We start from the raw sequence: 18201 nt of genomic DNA, 5'->3' as shown, positions 1-18201 counted from the left end.
TCACAATTCCAGTGGGTCAGAAGTTTACATACACAAAGTTGACTGTGCCTTTAAACGGCTTGGAAAATTCCAGAAAAGGATGTCATGGCTTTAGAAGCTTCTGATAGGCTAATTGACATAATTTGTGTCAATTGGAGGTGTACCTGTGGATGTATTTCAAGGCCTCCCTTCAAACTCAGTGCCTCTTTGCTTGACATCATGGGAAAATCAAAAGAATTCAGCCAAGACCTCACAAGTCAGGTTCAACCTTGGGAGCAATTTCCAAACGCCTGAAGGTACCATGTTTATCTGTACAAACAATAGTACGCAACTATAAACACCATGGGACCACACAGCCGTCATACAGCTCAGGAAGGAGACGCGTTCTGTCTCCTAGAGATTAACGTACTCTGGTGCAAAAAGTGCAAATCAATCCCAGAACAACAGCAAAGGACTGTGTGAAGATGCTGGAGGAAACAGGTACAAAAGTATCTGTATCCACAGTAAAATTTGTTCTATATTGACATAACCTGAAAGGCCGCTCAGCAAGGAAGAAGTCACTGCTCCAAAACCGCCATAAAAAAAGCCAGACTACGGTTTGCAACTGCACATGGGGACAAAGACCGTACTTTCTGGAGAAATGTCCTCTGGTCTGATGAAACAAAAATAGAACTGTTTGGCCATAATGAAGATTGTTATGTTAGAAGGAAAAAGGGGGAGGCTTGCAAGACGAAGGACACCATCCCAACCGTGAAGGACAGGGGTGGCAGCATCATGTTGTGGGGTGCTTTGCTGCAGGAGGACCTGGTGCACTTCACAAAATAGATGGCATCATGAGGAGGAGAAATTATGTGGATATATTGAAGCAACATCTCAAGACATCAGTGAGGAAGTTAAACTTGGTTGCAAATGGGTCTTCCAAATGGACAATGACCCCAAGGTTACTTCCGAAGTTGTGGCAAAATGGCTTAAGGACAACAAAGTCAAGGTATTGGAGTGGCCATCACAAAGCCCTGACCTCAAGCCTATAGAACATTTGTGGGCAGAACTGAAAAAGCGTATGCAAGCAAGGAGGCCTACAAACCTGACTCAGTTACACCAGCTCTGTCAGGAGGAATGGGCCAAAATTAACCCAACTTATTGCGGGAAGCTTATGGAAGTTTACCCGAAATGTTTGACCCAAGTTAAACAATTTAATGGCAATGCTACCAAATACTAATTGAGTGTATGTAAACTTCTGACCCACTGGGAATGTGATGAAAACAATGAAAGCTGAAATAAATCATTGTCTCTACTATTTTTCGGACATTTCTCATTCTTCTATTAAATAAAGTGGTGATCCTAACTGACCTAAGACAGGGAATTTTTATAAGGATTAAATGTCAGGAATTGTGAAAAACTGAGTTTAAATGTATTTGGCTGAGGTGTATGTAAACTTCCGACTTCAACTATAACATGCTATTTTATCAAATCAATTCTCTGTAATTAATATTACCTGATTAAACTAATCATGTAAATGTAATTAACTAGGAAGTCGGGGCACCACAGAAGAATGTTTATAGAGCTGTTGTCTTCCGAAAAAACTCTTAAATACCTGGTAATATTTTATATCAATAGCAGTCAGTTATTAATTGTCACCTATGCTATCTTAAATACAGAATCTTATGCATTCTAAATAACCGCCCATTCGGAAAAGGAAAATGCAATAAATATATTTACTCTGAGCTGCGCTTCGATAGATTGGTCGAATATGGAAGGCTGGGTTGCCCGGCAGATATCTTCCTTGTCCTTTGAAGAATATTTCTGAGCGGATACGTTGTAGTACCCTGTCGTTCTGAAGAGATTGTTCGTCCTTTCTTAGGCCACGCACGTTTACAGCTGCTGCTGATAAGTCGACGTCTAGGATGTATCACTTATTTACTGAATAACCAAGTTGCCATACTATAAGCTCATGTTACATTCTGGCTGGTGTACTCACATTCAATCTTCCAGCGTGGTGATCGTCACTTCCACGTTGAAATTCGCCCTTCTAAACATATGGATATCAGTCCTCACGTCATCGGGAACACAATGTTAATTTTGTTAGGTTGTAGTCGTTCAACCATTCGCAACCAGAGCTCACTCTAAGGTTGGCTTTGTTCGCCGTGAGTTGGGTCACGGGGCTCTTATAGAAATGTAGAAAAGGGTTTGGTTCATAATTTCCAACCACTGCCTATTCACGTGGGCGTGGCCACTGATTGAGCCTATTTTACTTATGAAAACAATTATCTAATTTTAAGAACTAAAATTACATTTAATCTTTTCACAAATAGTTTCATATTTCAACATTTAAATTGCACAACAATTCCATGTGAATCTGATAACTAGAATGTGTAGACTTTCCAAGATGTTCTATCATCAGTAATAATGTCTCAGACGACAAGTTATCTGAAATCATATTCTTTAAGTACCAATGGATACTTTCAATTGGTTGGATTACATAAAGATTGTTCTTTTCCCCAACCTTTTGATGTTACAATACTCTCTCTATGTTAACAAAGGGCTTTCCAAGAGTCCATTCTGTAGAGTGGAGAGAAAAAGGCGGAAATGTATTTATGGGGGGTCATAAACCTCCCCCAACAGGGCAACGTCATGAGACCTATCTTTTATTTCGCCATCTACTGTTATATCCAATGTTTTGCCATGTTCCATAAATTGTGGCAGCAAATTCGTCATAGAAATTGTTAGAAAGAATAAGATGAAGCTCCGGTAATATCATCCTGAGACCCAGCAATATATTTTTTTACTCTCTAGTGAACATCAGTTCTTGGTCCGTATCTCTGAGGCCATACAAGCCACTGTATTAAGTCTAATTGTCCCTTTAGAGGACATTCTGGGCTTTTCAATGATATCACATGTGTGGGGGTGTGAACATGCCAACTTTATCTTCCTGGTTCTTTAAAAAAATCTGTCAAAATGTACACATTTTATGGACATTTGAAAATAAGTGTGTAAAATTATAAATTGACTGTGTAATAATTTTTCACATTAAATAATCGCTAAATAAGAGCTTAACAAGAAACGTCCTCTGTAGTGGACACAAGGATGCTGCAGCTAGTTTTTCACCTACTGTACCCATTGACTGTAATGTTCATTTTTTCTTATTTACATCCTAATGACCACTATAGCGGACAATTTTGCACTAACAATAAAAGACAAATAAATAAATAAAAATCACCCCAAACACTTTACATTGTAATGGACATGGTGCAACATTTGATAGGTAGGGTGCTGGCAGGCTTCGGCTGTGGTACAGCAAAGCCAAGTCAGTCGTGCTCATGGTTTCCACAGGGGAAGTGAATTGATAGGCTACAATGACTTTGCTCGTGATCATGCATGCCACAAATGACATGCAACTAACTATAAGTTCCTTGAATTTTCTTTCGCCAGTGCCTTTTCATTAGACACTTGTGGTTTCTAGCTAAAGTTACACCAATCAAAGCAGTGTAGTGGGACAGAAGGCTGTTTGGCTCATCTCAAGTGGTGAAGAGGAAGAACTTTGCAGCTGTTTCAATCCCAGCCCTGAAACGAAACATAGGATGAACATTACTTGTACATCATATCATAGGAAAAGACACAGCATTCATACAGATTTGCACAAACTGGGCAGTTCGGACTTGTCACTTCAAGCCCAAATATATCATACTTTGACTAAAACAATGACCTATTGACTTAAATTGCTGTGCAACATCATGGGTATGTTCTGGCCATCGTCTTTCAGCTTGAAAAAGTGGATTTCTACTCGTGTGGGCGTTTATGGATAGTGTAAGATTTGAGCAATTAAGTCATTTTTCTACTTACCATAGATTTGTTTTAAATATGGAAGAAGCCATCGATGATGTCACCCATTGTTTCCTATGTGAAGTCTTAGTGCATTTGAAGATCAGGAAGTGTCATTTTGGAAACATTCCATGCACAGTTTGAGCTACTATCGGGGTACTGCAAGCTTCCATTAGCAACTAAATGATCCTTATACATTTGTCTGTGTGTGATTTTAAAGTAATTGGTTCAAATACATATAACTGGTGGAATGGAAGCAACTATTGGTACAATGATTGTGTTTGAATTATTATTTTTTCAACTAATATTGACCACGAAGATCGCCATACACCCATTGACTTTAATGGTGATCCTGTTTTTTGCAAGCAATGCCTGCAGTAATCTAGTCAGCCTTGAACTTCAAATCCTAATGAGAGCGGGGCAGTCGTTCTTCCTTGCTACTTAATCATAGTCAGTTGAACTCATGGATACCATTTTTATGTTTCTGTATGCAGTTTGAAGGAAGTTTCTAGGGCTAGTGCAATGACTGGAAGTCTATGGGAACAGCTACCTTTGCCACCGCTGCTGAAAAAAATCCTAGGCCGAAACACTGCCAGGCCTTGCAGTCAAGGGAGAAGGAGAAAGATAAAGAAAGGGGAAACAGGAACAGGTAATGGCATCTGGCAGACATCGGACCCAGTCGAGGAAGCTCAAATAGCCAATCATTATGATGTAAATAGCCCATCACAGCCAATCAAACAGCTTGGCTCCTACAAGGGGATAATTACGTCTAGTCTTATTTTGACAACTGCAATTGATGCAAGCAACTGGGCTCATAAAATCGCATACAATCTCTGATTGCTGGTGTTAGCAGACTAAATATAATCATTTAAAGCCTTGAATTGAGCAGAGATCAAAGGGCAGGGAATACCAACCGCAAACTAACCAAATCAATCTATTAGTCAATCAATGTGCTAATTACCTCCTAATAAGGCATCTCAATGCTTTGAGACGGGTCTGCTGCTTTCATTCACACTAAAGCGATGTGGACAACCCCACAGCTGCCTCTGTCCGATTATCACATTCATTTTTCACAGGCAATGGAGCGCGATTCATAATCCCAATCCATCCCAATGAAACCATATGGAGCCAAAGGATCGCCAGAAAGGGATGCAAGAGAAAGATTATTCCCATATCAAACCCACTCGCCCTGGGTAGGGGGAGAGCTGCAGAAGAGTGGGGACTGAGAATAACGGTACGGCTACGCCGGATGCTGAAGTACAAATGGTCAGGTAAGAAACAGTGAATAGGCAGAAACTATTTTGACAGAGTCACTGTATAAACAAACATCCGAGACAGGAGAAAAGGAGGAAAAGAGAATAGATAATAGAGGACTCAGGTTCGGAAAACCACCTCACACACTCACAGACAGAAAGAAACACACACTGACCCTGGAGCTTCCACTGGGGATGACTGCATGTCTGTGTAAACATTCAACAGTCCAGACAAGACAATGCTGACCAGACTCCATACTGTCTCTGTAAGATATTGGGGTGGCGGTATCCTGGAGGTTAGAGAGACGGGCCGGTAACCCCTGAGCTGCCTGCGAGGACATCTGCAGGGAGTGATCTGGTATCAATATCCCTGTATACTACATATCACTGTTATGCCCTTGATCAAGGCACTTTACCCCTAAGTGGACCAATAAAGCAAGTATTGTATTGTATATAGAAGACACGAAGGGGAGTGGTTGTTTGTGTGTGTGTGTGTGTGTGTGTGTGTGTGTGTGTGTGTGTGTGTGTGTGTGTGTGTGTGTGTGTGTGTGTGTGTGTAAGTAGGGATGGCACGGTTATTCGAATATTATGTTAGCCGGTAATAGCTGGCTTTTGTCCAATATATTTTTTTCTGAAAAGCAGATAAATAGAATGCCACATGCCAATAGTCCAGGAGAAGAAGAAGAAATCCTATTGGAAATAATGCTTTTTATCTTATTCATTGATGGAAATACAAGTTGATGGAAATACATTTAACTGGTCATGTTTATCAGTCTATAGCTTAATTTGCATAATTTTGTGTAATTAAATTGGCACTTGTGAACAGTATTTTCGTTATGTATCTTATTTATCACACAGGTACAGCATACAGATAGATACAGAGCCTTTGAGTGGAAAATCTGTATGACAGCACGAGAGCTGCTGCTGCAGCATCATGTGGTGCTTTCAAGAGAACTTGGAACTCTGAAAAATGCAGGTCAAATCATGACGTCGGTGATTTTCAGGTCGGAAAGTCGGAGCTCTAGAAAGAGGTACCGAGTTGTAATCGGAGTTGGATGACCATTCAAAAGATTTTTCTCAGTCAGAGTTCGTTTTTTCTCAGTTCCCAGTGTTCTTGAACGCACTGAGACGGAAGTCAGAGATTTCAGAGTTCCGAGTTCCAGTTGTTTTGAACGTGGCATCAAACCGCAATGGAAGTCAAGCTTCATCAGCATTTTGAAAACATACTTAATTGTTTGAAACCTGAACGTTGTAATACATGTTACGAGTCATGTCTTAGGGCTACCTTGCTTCAAATTAGCCTATTAGATATCCTGTCTTTCTACATTTCTAACAGATATTTTAATCTCTGTCACATGAAACCGCTCGCATGTCGCAGTGCCTTTTTGACAACTGTGTTTTCCTGTTAATTGCATTGTGGTCAGGAAATTCGCGCATAGCCTGCCTACTGCTTTGCGCGCAGGGTTGCCATGTCCGCAGTTTTCTTGTCAATCGGCCTGTTTTGAAAACGGATGTTGTGGGTGAAAATTTATTCGTCGCAGGTTGCAGGTTTTTGGGCTACTTCTAATTTGTATTGTGGCCGCCATGGCATTCATTTTTATTATATATATATTTCACTGTGACCTGCTGCAGGCAGTGAGGCAACCTGTTTCTGAGTGAATGAGTGAGTGTGTGAGTGGGAAGTGAGTGAGTGCGAATGGGAAGTGCGTGTGTGTGTGTTGAAATGGACGTTATGGAACTCCCTCGCATGCTTCTGTTTCGGGAAAAAGTCCACAATGAAACTGACATTACATTTGGAGAATGATAGCTGTTGGCCTATGTAGGCTACTGTAGCCTACCATTTGATTCAATAAATATGTTGAAATGACCATATCACTGGAGTTTGTCCCACCTGTGTAGCCAACCTGATTGAATAAATAGCCTATAACTTCAGTTTATTGTTGTTGTAGTCTTGTGTTATTATGCAATTATTAATGGCCATGTTTAGTTAATGAAATTGGAAGTTATCAATTGTGATCATGATCACAGTTCTATTGCAATTGCCATCAGCTGTTATTAGAATGCATTAGATAAGGTAAGAGTCAGTCAGATTAGGCTACAGATCAAATAAAATAAAAATTTAACACTGGCTGTTGTTGACAAGCATTGGCCTATTCAGTTCATATCTATATTATTAATATTTGATTCAGTGATTGACCCAATCCACAGTAGCCTGTTCCAGCAGGGCAACAGAAGCACTCCCTATTTCGAAATTGCCTCGCTATTCATGTTGAATAAATGTGTCTGTCAATTTATCTAAGCAAGCTCCTAAATTGTTCATTTAACATGTTGTCTACATCTTGCCTAGGCTACTGTAGGCTATCTGGAATTAGATGTAGGCCTATCAGGGGCTGTAGGCTACTTGTATCTAGCTAACCAAACCACAATAAAGTTTAATTACAATCATAAACCCAGATTTTTGTCAGTAGTCCTAGCCTATGCCTATTGAAATGACAAATCAATCTCCCGAATGGGTCATTTATAATGGTTTGTAGTCTTAACATCTGGCACATCATAAAGTCGCAATTGCCAGAGAATTGCCTAACTTTCATTGCACAGAGATTTTGAGATCCTCTGTCCAGCTTTCATCCCTCTAACTGTCCTGTTGGATGTATCTATAGTTATGCATATGCAGGGGCGCCGCCAGGGATTTTGGGCCCCGTGAAAAAATATCACATTGGGCCCCTCCACCACAGGCCACACCAACCATGCGCAATTGCTGTAACCACACACCTCCAGAACCCAATCGACCCATTCAAAGCTTTAAATAACTACCTTTGCAGGCTTGCAACTCTCTTGTAGTCCAATATTTAGTGTACAATATTTACTGACAGTGAGCTGTGAAAATATAACACTGTGCAGTCATGCATGCAACATTCTGCATACAGTGGAATTCACTATTTGATGCAAGACTGATACCCTCTATAAGAAATGTGCTAAAGGCCATCTTTTACAGTCTAAATGTAATTTTAATGGGAAAAATCTTGAATGGAAAATTCTCTTAACATTAATGAATAACTTAAAATAAATATAATTTAAATATACATTAATGTCTTCAATAAAAATAAATTAACCAACTACTTCTCAGATAGTTCAGTGTGTCAAATCGGAGGGCCTGTTGTTCGGACCTCTGGCAGTCTCTATGGGGGTGCCACAGGGTTCAATTCTCGTGCCGACTCTTTTCTCTGTATATATCAATGATGTCGCTCTTGCTGGTGGTGATTCTCTGATCCCCCTCTATGCAGACGACACCATTCTGTATACTTCTGGCCCTTCTTTGGACACTGTGTTAACACACCAGATGAGCTTCAATGCCATACAACACTCCTTCCGTGGCCTCCAACTGCTCTTAAATGCTAGTAAAACTAAATGCATGCTTTTCAACCGATCGCTGCCCGCACCCGCCCACCTGACTAGCATCACTACTCTGGACGGTTCTGAGTTAGGTATTTGTAGTTGTCCACATATTCTAGGTGTCTGGTTAGACTGTAAACTCTCCTTCCAGACTCACATTAAGCATCGCCAATCCAAAATTAAATCTAGAATTGGCTTCCTATTTTACATCAAAGCATCCTTCACTCATGCTGCTAAACATACCCTCATAAAACTGAGTATTCTACCGATCCTTGACTTCGGCGATGTCATTTACAAAATAACCTCCAACACTCTACTCAGCAAATTAGATTTAGTCTATCACAGTGCCATCCGTTTTCTCACCAAAGCCCTGTATACTACCCACCACTGCAACCTGTATGCTCACCACTGCAACCTGTATGCTCTCGTTGGTTGGCCCTCGCTTCATATTTGTCGCCAAACCCACTGGCTCCAGGTCATTTATACTCTATACTTTGCTAGGTAAAGCCCCGCCTTATCTCAGTTCACTGGTCACCATAGCAACACACACCTGTAGTACGCTCTACAGCAGGTATATTTCACTGGTCATCCTCAAAGTCAACTCCTCCTTTGGCCGCCTTTCCTTCCAGTTCTCTGCTGCCACTGACTGGAACGAATTGCAAAAATCACTGAAGCTGGAGACTTATCTCCCTCACTAACTTTAAGCATCAGCTGTCAGAGCAGCTTACCGATTACTGCACCTGTACACATCCCATCTGTAAATAGACCACCCCTTATTGTTATTTATTTTTGCTCTTTGCACCCCAGTATCTCTACTTGCACACCATCATCTGCACATCGATCACTCCAGTGTTAATGCTAAATTGTAATTATTTCGCCACTATGGCCTATTAATTGCCTTACCTCCCTAATCTTACTACATTTGCACACACTGTATATATATTTTTCTATTGTGTTATTGACTGTACATTTGGTTATCCCATGTGCAACTCTGTGTTGTTGTTTTTGTTGCACTGCTTTGCTTTATCTTGGCCAGGTCGCAGTTGTAAATGAGAACTTGTTCTCAACTGGCCTACCTGGTTAAATAAAGGTGAAAAAAAAAGAGTATTCATTTTTTAGAAGAAAAAAGCAGGCCTATTTTTTTTGTTTTTTCTGGCTGTGTTTAAAATTAAACAAAATTATCTGTGACATTGCTACTTAGGCTACAAGGATATTCCATTACAGTCAACATTTTAATAAAACAGTTTTATGAGACTTTTTATGAGTGCTCCCAATAAAGAAGACGGACCAGTAGCCTACACACGTTATTGTCGGTAGTAGTGAAGTGGGAGATTTCTAATCAATGCAAAGTGGAATAGAACTTACGGAGTTAAATTGGCTAAATGAGAAAGAGTAGGCTACAATGCTCCACCAAAATGTAGGCTGTTGTTTTATATGAAGTGAGTTGTTGTAGACAGTGATGGGAAGTGCAGCAAAATAGCCTCAATTAGCCACTTAGCTAGCTAACTTAGCTGCCTACTTTAGCTAGCTAGCTAGCTTCTTTGCAACAAGTTGATGCAGTCAAGACAGGTATTCCCAGATGGTATGATACATACCGTATGGCAGCAACAAGTATGACTAACTAGTGCGAGTTGGTTTGGCTACTTTCTCTCACACAGACCTGCTCCACCCTTCTGCTGAAACAAGCAGTGTGTAGTGCACCAGCTCTCTCTTGAGTTGCGTGAGCAAGTCTCCATTGAAGTTTCAAATAATAATTATTTATTTATTTAAACATGCGTTTCGACTATCCGGATATCCCAAAAATGATCATGATGTTATTTGAATACTGAAATCATTTCAAATAGACACCCTTAGTTTGTAGATCGACTGAGGTGAATGAAGCTACATCAACCAATAAGATAATGGCTGGGCTCCGAACAGCATGTTAGAAATTTTAAATTGCATAGAAATGCAGTAAATGAACTTCAACTTTCTTTCAATTTCCCCTTCAGACCTCACTAAAACTCAGACCTTGGCAACGGTGCTGTGTATGTGTGTCTGTGTGTTGTGTGTTTGTATGCATTCAAACATCTGTGAGTGTGCGGCTGTGTGCAGTTGTGGTATAGGAGAAGGCATGATAATCCTGCAAAGCTCTGATGATCAATAGTGTTAGTGAGAGGGCTCCACTCAGGTTATCCTCCTAAGCCTATAGTGTAGGACAGATCCCCCATGATTACTGTGCTGTGACATCACTACGGACAGCAGACAATAGAAAGACTTGGTGACCAACGTTTTCTCATAATAATAATAATATTATTAACCGTCTGACAGATGCTGTGTGAACGTTTTAATAATGTCTCAATTCCCAAAAGATTTGCTAACCGAGCGTTAGAGGTAAATAGCGTCTGAAAAACCCACACCTCGTAAATTTGACCCATAAAGTTGTTTGAAAAGTTCCTTCATAGGTCGCTGAGCCAACCCACTGACGGGCAGAGTGAGACGCCATAGATGTGTGCGCGCGCGCTGAATAACACACACACACACACACACACACACACACACACACACACACACACACACACACACACACACACACACACACACACACACACACACACTAGGAGGAGAGAGAAGAGTGGAGACTACAGCCCAACCCTGCTTGGTTTGTTGTTTTCAAAACCTATAGGATGTCAGTAGACACAGCAGGGGGGAAAGGAAAACAGCCTGTGCGGTGTAGAAAGGTACTTTTAAAATATACCCCATTACTGGTAATATTAGTTGTTTTAGTAGTAGTATTAGTATCACTATCATACGAGAGAATATACGTAACAAGGAAGTGGTGATGGATTTTGAGGTTGGCATATATAAAGCCAACCTATGAAAAAACCTACCTAATCTTTGGGCTTTTGAATGGGTGGGTACCTTAAAACTACAGTAGGCCTCTGTTATTCTAAAGTAACAATAATATAGTATTTTCATGGCGCTTTTCTAGAACCCAAATACGTTAAAAGTAAAAGTCTTCTGTGTGGTATTTTGTTATACTGAAGGTGTGTTCAATTCTGTTTAGTACTGGTTGTTTTATTACATTGGGCATTTTATTGCACAAGGTGTATTGCTTAAGAAGTATTTTACTGCATATCTGGCAAAACATAGCAGCTTGGCAGACCAGTCTACAACCCAATATCAGTCAAACAAGCTCCAGTTGGATCAAACTGGATTGAAAACAGCCAAGGCGAGGCATGCCATAAAGACCAATCTGATAGTCTTCATGGGTTCCGTTAATAATGGATGTGTATTGGTATGTTTCTCTGACATATTGTCGGCTATTTATCTTTATCAGAAAATACATCGGCCATAACTCAATACAACTGTTTTTTTTTCAGTGTTATGAGAAATGTGGTTAATCTGTAGTTTGCCAATCAAAACTACTATTTGTAATCAGTTTTGATTAAGGATCTGTTTGGTACAGGTTCATTTTGCGCACTTGCGGAAACACATCCCCCCCCCTAAAAATCCTGTTGAAGAGGGGTGCAGCGTAGAGGGGTAGGGGATGGAGGGGTGGAAGGCTGGGGGGATAGAGGAATGGAGGGCTGGGGATGTGGAGGATTGGGAGAAGAGAGCTCTATTTATCCTTTCGAGTCCCAGCATGGGGGCTCGCAGCAGGCCTTCCTGACCAGAAGGTTGTGTGTGTGTGTGTGTGTGTGTCTGTTTGCTTGCGTGTGTTTGTGTGTGTGAGTACACGAGTGTGTGCGTGCATATCTGTAAACTGACGTTTTTAAACTGTAGTGCTTCGTTTTTATGTTGTAAATGTCTGAAACGTTGTGTGCTGCTGTTTTAATCTCAATGAGACTAGCCTGGTAAAATAAAGGTAAAATAAAGATAAATAAACATAAAATGTGTGTTTAAGTGTGCATGCATGACTGCACTCGTGCATGTATGTTTGTGTGTGTGTAGTGGGGAACACTTCAGGGAGGGCTGAGGGGTGCTGTCCAGGGGGGTTGGTTTTGTGGGGGTTTATCAGTGCACTCCAACATGCCGCTGATTCCCAGAAAAACACAGATCTCTCATTCATTCTCACCTCCTGCTCTGAAGCTTCCATCCCTCCTTCACTCAGCTGAGGAAACGATCAGTGACTGCTGCTTTTAAAAAACAAACATAGATTCTACTATGGAGTCCATGAGCTCAATTCAATCCAATCAGCTTTGCAGTACTGTATTAACACAGTAAGGTCTGTGTACCATGGTCAAATAAAATTACATAAGGGTTATGGTACTGTAAAGACCTTCTACCACTACTAGGTAGACTCCCCTCACAGGTAGCTGCTTCTAGTTCTCTGAATAAGAAGTATGTGAGCGGACAGTAGATTGTAAACAAAGACGCTGGGTAAACATTGCTTTGGCGGGTTCTCCGACTGAGCAGCGATGTCTCTGACTGAACTCCTGTTGAGTCTCATAGTTTACACCAGGGCCGTGTTCATTAGGGCAGGCAACAGAAACCGTTTTAAAACAACGGAAAACAAGAATATGCGTTTATTGGACAAGTCCAGCCATGTTTTAGTTTGTTTTATTCCATTTGGTACTTTATGAGCACAGCCCATGTAAATGGTACTCCACTGTGTGAATGCTGCTTCACTGTTATTCTTTTCTCAAGGTTTATGAGGCCTCAGCTGTTCTCACATACAAATTTGGTAATAAAGCCATGCTCACATAGATGTTTTCACAAATGTTTGGGGATGTGTGAACTATGAATATGAGCTGGCGGGAGTTGGGAAACATTTTCATGATGGCTCAAGAGATCCCATAATAATAACTGGACTTCGGCTACCATGCCACCGTTACAGCATTCATATCAAGAAGTCATGTACTAATATGAATGCCACATTACAGAAATGACGTCCCGGTTATCAAATATGACATAATTCCATGTGACTGAACATGACACGAACATGATTCTTAAAACACTTCCTAATTTCCCCTCAGTGGTCTGCTACACATTTTTCCTCATTCCTGAATCCTGAGGCATGTCACTAGAAATCCATATCACTCTTTTTCCACACATGAACCGTCGTTATTGAAGTATTCCTCAATGTTCCACAATATTCCACGTCACTCTGGCTAAATCTACATCTCTTGGAACCACCTCTCTTTCTCTATCTCCTCATTGCTCTAAGCCCCTGTGGAAGGCTATCAGTTAATGGGTGATGTAATTTGTCAGCCATGTGCGACGCAGACTTTATTAAATGGTTTAATAGTTCATATTCCATGCTCAGGCCCACCCAGCATATGAGGGGGAATAGAGGGGAATCCAAACATAAATCAGTTCATAGGGTCACTCTAAGCCTGGATCCAAACACACACACACACCCAAGGCTTGAGAGGGATAACCTGCGTGCGCGTGTGCACGGCAGGGCCTGGGAGGGGATATACTGTTGAACGGCCAGCCCCTGTCAGATATATTGGGTCTTTTACTGCCGTTGGCTTGAGTTCCACTTAACGCTCCTTACTTTAACACACACAGTATTTCACTCAGCTGCCTGCCTTGCAGCACACTGCTCCTCGACTAATCCTAAGGGTCACTGCAGAAGCCCCCCAATGTCACTGTAGCAGGGGGCACACGGGCCCAGAGACAGTGTCACACTCAGAGCCAGCACACACACACACACACAGACTGAGGACACACACACATGCTCAGCATATAGTACACTGAGTGTACAAAACATTAGGAACACCTGCTCTTTCCATGACACAGACTGACCAGGTGAATCCAGGTGAAAGCTATGATACCTTATTGATGTCACTTGTTAAATCCACTTCAATCAGTGTAGATGAAGGGGAGGAGACAGGTTAAAGAATGAGTTTTAAGCCTTGAGACATGGATTGTGTATGTGTGGCATTCAGAGCGTGAATGAGTAAGACAAAATATTAAAGTGCCTTTGAACGGGGTATGGTAGTAGGTGACAGGTGCACCGGTTTGAGTATGTCAAGAACAGTAATGGGTTTTTCACACTCAACAGTTTCCCATGTGTAACAAGAATGGTCCACCTCAAAAAAAGTACATCCAGTCAACTTGACACAACTCTGGGAAGCATTGGAGTCAACATGGGCTAGCATCCCTGTGGAATGCTTTCGAGGGCAACACTAAAACACTAAAACTAACACACACACACACACACACACACACACACACACACACACACACACACACACACACACACACACACACAAAGTCATTCAAATGTGTCGCATATAATACAGCCAGCAGACCCTGACTAGGGAGACCTGATGTTGCTACCTCATCGCTCAACAGTGGAGGGAAATTGTAAAAGCCTTATAGGCTGTTTCCATTCTTTTAAGAGGCTCATTAGTGCTGTGGTGAAATGTGTCCGGTGGAGGACATGTGTCAAGATCCCCTCGCAGCCAAAGGCATGGCTCGTTAGCCGTAATTAACATCTTCACACCTTCCAGCCAGGCTGTTAATCCACACACACAGATGCAGAGAACCCCCCTCCCCCCCATTCACACAGACACAGGCCTGGCTAATACACCAGGCTGTGTGACACAGGTCTTATATAATGTGAGCTGGTTATGGAAAGCCTGTGAACACGATAGCCCCACTGAGCTGCAGAGGATTGCTGCTGTGCTCAAGCAGAAGAGCCACAATGTTTCCCCAGTGACCGATAGCCCTGTATGTGCCCTATCTGTCTGTGTGTGGGAAGATGCTTCTCTTAGCTAGTAGTGTGTGTGTGTGTGTGTGTGTGTGTGTGTGTGTGTGTGTGTGTGTGTGTGTGTGTGTGTGTGTGTGTGTGTGTGTGTGTGTGTGTGTGTGTGTGTGTGTGTATGCCTATGTCTATAGCTCAATCCAAATAACCCCCTTAGCCATCCCTTTCAAGTCGGAGTGGTTCCAATTCAACTTTGAGCGAGGGGTAATGACTTGAAGTGCTTCCTACTGGGTATCATGGTGTTGTCGTTGGCAGTACATGGAAAATATTTTCTCTCACATTATTTTATTTAAAATATGTTAGCAGTCTACACAAGAAATAACTAATACTGATAACCCTCTAGATGTCCCCTTGATTCTTCAACGAGTCAGATGCGAAAGGATACACTTCAGACACCCGACAAGGCCAACATCTCCATAATTCGCATGAGAACGAGATGGAGATATCGGGGACGTAGGTCGAGGTGCCTTGTAAGGATCCGATGGCGAGTGGGTAATCTGCCTCTACCATCAGTCCTATTAGACAACGTACAATCATTGGATAACAAAATAGCCGAAATACGATCACGAATATCCTACCAATGGGACAAAAACTGTAATATCTTATGTTTCACCGAGTCGTGGCTGAACAACGACATGGATAAAATACAGCTGGCGGGATTTACGCTGCATCGACATTATAGAACAGCTGCCTCCGGTAAGACAAGGGGTAGCGGTCTGTGTATATTTGTAAACAACAGCTGGTGCACAAAATGTAATATTGAGGAAGTCTCAAGGTTTTGCTCGACTGAGGTGGAGTATATCATGATAAGCTGTAGACCACACTATTTAAAAATAGAGTTTTCATCTATATTTTTCGTAGCTTCTATTTACCACCACAAACCGATGCTGGCACTAAGTCCGCACTCAATGAGTTGTATAAGGCCATAAGTGTAATCAGCCTGTGTGTAGCTGGTTTGGAGGAGTCAGGCGCAGATATGAGTAATGAACGTGCTTTACTCAAGAATACAAATATATACAACACAATAAACTAGCCCACAATAACGGACTGTATACATACAAACAATCACTCACAGAAACCATGGGGGAACAGAGGGTTAAATAATGAACAAGTAATTGGGGGATTGAAATCAGGTGTGTAAAACAAATACAAAACAAATAGAAAATGAAAAGTGGATCGGCGATGGCTAGAAGGCCGGTGACGTCGACCTCCGAATGCCGCCCGAACAAGGAGAGGGATTGACTTCGGCGGAAGTCGTGACAATAAGCAAACAGGAAAATGCTTCTAGTGGACAGGGGCTTTAATGCAGGGAATTTAAATACGTTTTACCCCATTTCTACCAGCATGTTAAATGTGCAACCAGAGGGGAAAAAAACTCTAGACCACATTTACTCAGAACACAGAGACACGTACAAAGCTCTCCCTCGCCCTCCATTTGTCAAATCTGACCATAATGCTATCCTCCTGATTCCTACTTACAAGCAAAAACTAAAGCAGGAAGCACCAGTGACTCGGTCTATAAAAAAGTGGTCAGATTAAGCAGATTCTAAACTACAGGACTGTTTTGCTAGCACAGACTGGAATATGTTCTGGGATTCTTCCGATGGCATTGGGGAGTACACCACATCAGTCACTGGCTTCATCAATAAGTGCATCGATGACGTCCCCCCCCACAGTGACCGTACGTAGATACCACAACCAGAAGCCATGGATTACAGGCAACATCCGCACTGAGCTAAAGGGTAGGGCTGTCACTTTCAACGAGTGGGACTCTATAAGAAATCCCGCTATTACCTCAGACAAACCACAAACAGGCAAAGCGTCAATAGAGGACTAACATTGAATCGTACTACACTGGCTCGGACACTTGTCACACTTGTCGGATGTGGCAGGGCTTGCAAACTATTGTAGATGACAAAGGGAAGCACAGCCACGAGCTGCCCAGTGACACGAACCTACCAGACAAGCGAAATTACTTTTATGCTCGCTTCGAGGCAAGCAACACTGAAGCATGCATGAGAGTTCCGGATGACTGTGTAATCATGCTCTCCATAGCCGATGTAAGTAAGACGTTTAAACAGGTCAACATTCACTAGGCTGCAGGGCCTAATGGATTATCAGGACGTGTATTCCGAGCATGCGCTGACAAACTGGCAAGTCACTGACATTTTCAACCTGTCCCTGACTGAGTCTGTAATGCCAACATGTTTCAAGCAGACCATAGAGTCCCTGTGCCCAAGAACACTAAGGTAACCTGCCTAAATGACTACCAACCCGTAGCACTCACGTCTGTAGCCATGAAGTGCTTTGAAAGGCTGGTCATGGCTCATATCAACACCATTATCCCAGAAACGTTAGACCCACTCCCACTCCAAGCCCCAACAGATCCACAGATGATGCAAACTCTATTGAAATCCACACTGCCCTTTCCCACCTGGACAAAAGGAACACCTACGCGAGGAAACTATTCTTTGACTACAGCTCAGTGTTCAACACCATAGTGCCCTCAAAGCTCATCACTAAGCTAAGGACCCTGGGTCTAAACAGCTCCCTCTGGAACGGGCCTCCACCAGATGGTAAGGGTAGGTAACAACACATCTGCCACGCTGATCCTCAACACGGGGGCCCCTCAGGGGTGCGTGCTCAGTCACCCATGAATGCATGGTCAGGCATGACTCCAACACCATTATCAAGTTTGCCGACAACACAACACAACAGTGTTAGGCCTGATCACCGACAACGATGAGACAGCCTATAGGGATGAGTTCATAGACCTGGCTGTGTGGTGCCATGATAACAACCTCTCCCTCAACGTGATCAAGACAAAGGAGATGATTGGTGACTACAGGAAAAGGAGGACCGACACGCCCCTATTCTCATCGACGGGGATGTAGTGGAGCAGGTTGAGAGCTTCAACTGTCCACATCAGTAACAAAAACACCAAGACAGTCGTGAAGAGGGCACAACAAAACCTATTCCCCCTCAGGACGTGGCTGCAGTGGAGCAGGTTGAACTTCAAGTTCCTTGGTGTCCACATCACCAACAATCTAAGATGGTCCA

Source organism: Salvelinus alpinus, chromosome 15, assembly GCF_045679555.1.
Source record: "Salvelinus alpinus chromosome 15, SLU_Salpinus.1, whole genome shotgun sequence".
NCBI classification, from domain to species: Eukaryota; Metazoa; Chordata; class Actinopteri; order Salmoniformes; family Salmonidae; genus Salvelinus; species Salvelinus alpinus.
Note: the sequence above shows the minus strand (reverse complement) of the source record.